The 2203-nt window shown below is 39.9% G+C and overlaps 1 pseudogene; it reads left to right on the top strand.

Moving 5' to 3' along the window:
- Window positions 1-1113: 1113 nt before the first annotated feature.
- Window positions 1114-1561, top strand: LOC118858724 (annotated as a pseudogene).
- Window positions 1562-2203: the final 642 nt, after the last annotated feature.

Here is a 2203-nt window from a genome sequence, read left to right as displayed (position 1 = left end):
AAATGGATGAAGTTATCAAGATAGAGTATATGTAGGCCTAGTAATGGTATAGCTGAGTTAATGAACATACACTGTTGACCACTTTTTTGTGTATAATTCTAAAATGCTTTTCGGAATGGTTGTACTCATTTGCAGGTCAGAACCTTGGGAGACATTAGCATTTAGGAGGGGGGTAGGAAGAATAAAAAACAGAGAAAATGTGATTGCAAGTGACCAGTAAAATGGGTAGGAAGAGAATGAGGAATCAATAGTATCATGAAAATTGGATAAAGAAAGGTAAAAAATGAGTGGTTTACAGTTTTAAGTGTTAAGATGAAGACTGAGGAATGGTCATTAAATTTGGAAAATAAGACATCACTGGTGAAGAAGTTCTACTGGTAGGGGTATACTCCAAGAAGGATATAGCAACATATTTTGTCATAGCAAAGAACTGAAAACAAAATAGATTCTCCTGGACTGGTAGGATGGCGAAGCACATTGTATCACATGAATGCAACAGAATATAACTGTGCTGTAAGAACTAGTGAATAGGGGCAGCTAGATGGCGCAGTGAGTAGAGCACTGACCCTGGAGTTAGGAAGCCCTGAGTTCAAATCTGGCCTCAGACACTTGACACACTTACTTGCTGTGTGACCTTGGGCAAGTCACTTAACCCCAGTTGCCCTGCCTTCCTGCCTCCAAAAAGAAAAAGAACTAGTGAATATGACGAATACAGAGAAGCATAGAATGACATTCATTGAACTTATGCAAAGTAAAATAGAGTGAAGAAAGTGAATCCTTGAGTATGACTACAGAGACATAAAGGGGAAGAATAGCAACCACAAAACAATAGAATATTAATGAGGCAAAATTTGAAAGAACAAGCTCTCAAAGAAGAGATATGAAAAACATCCCTCCACTCCTTGGCAAAAATTTTAAAGATTCATAATATACTTTCAGATTTCATTTATTTCTCTCACTGCATTTCTTCTCTTCCTCTTTTTCTCTTTTTTTCCTTTAAAAAATGTTACTTGCTATGAAGTAGCAAGCAATTGAGGCAGGCAGAGCATTGTGTTGCATTGCTTCCCGAGTCCCACTTCCCTGAGAGTAGAGACTCCCCGCCACATCCCCAAAATGGCCCAGAGCAACTGGGACACAGTGACAGTGCTGCACAAGAAGGGCCCCACAGCAGCCCAGGCCAAGTCCAAGCAGGCCATCTTAGCAGCTCAGAGAAGAGGAGAAGATGTGGAGACTTCCAAGAAATGGGCTGCTGGCCAAAACAAACAGCACTCCATCAAAAAGAACACATCCAATTTGGATGGAGAGACTGAGGAACTTCACCACGACAGGGTCATTCTGGAAGTGGGCAAAGTGATCCAACAGGGCTGGCAGAGCAAGGGGCTGCCTCAGAAGGATCTGGCCACAAAAATCAATGAAAAGCCCTAAGTTATGGCTGACTAGGACTGTGGATGGGCCATTCCATAATAAGTAAGTCTTGGGCAGGATTGAAAGAGCCATAGGTCTCAAGATTTGTGGGAAGGACATTGAAAAGCCATTTGAGACAAAACCAAAGGGGAAATGAACAGAGAGTCTCAAAATCAGTTCATTTCAGACTGATATTGTCTGGCCAGTTCTCCTTCACCACTAGAACCAATGTGTCTCTTGACATTGCCAAGCTAAACACATGGGTATCAGACTTGTTTTGGGGAGGAAGCTTTCAAATCTATATCTGTTGTAACAAAAAAAATTAAATTAAAAAAACCCTTTCAAATTATTCTCCTGACATTTTTCCTTTTCCTTTTCTGAAGATTGAGGAGCCAGAACTAATAATCCTCTTAATTTTGTCAGAAAATGTTTCTCTCTCTAGACAGTTGTAATTTTTGAGGCATTGGGGCATATGTTCAAATGGAATCAATTGAAATTAATGTGTTTCAAGAGGAAGGTTAGTGTGGAGGGGGTTACATCTGTTTAGCATCTAGGGATCTTGTTCCCTAGAGTGCAAATGTGTCACCAACTTAAGCAACCTCTGTCCTCTGTAGCCTACATTTTCAAGAGAAACTAATAAAAGTTTGTTATTCTTTTAAAAAATGCCATGTGGACTTGTTCTTATGGGGTATAATATGGAAAGGAATTTAAAAGACACGAAAGTAAAAGATATCAATGAGATGTCATGGGTGACCTTTGGAAGAGAGCTCCTTCAGTTAAGTAGGTTAGAAAAGTAAAC

This window comes from Trichosurus vulpecula, chromosome 7 (genome assembly GCF_011100635.1).
Source record: "Trichosurus vulpecula isolate mTriVul1 chromosome 7, mTriVul1.pri, whole genome shotgun sequence".
NCBI lineage: Eukaryota > Metazoa > Chordata > Mammalia > Diprotodontia > Phalangeridae > Trichosurus > Trichosurus vulpecula.
This window is presented reverse-complemented; position numbering and strand designations above follow the sequence as displayed.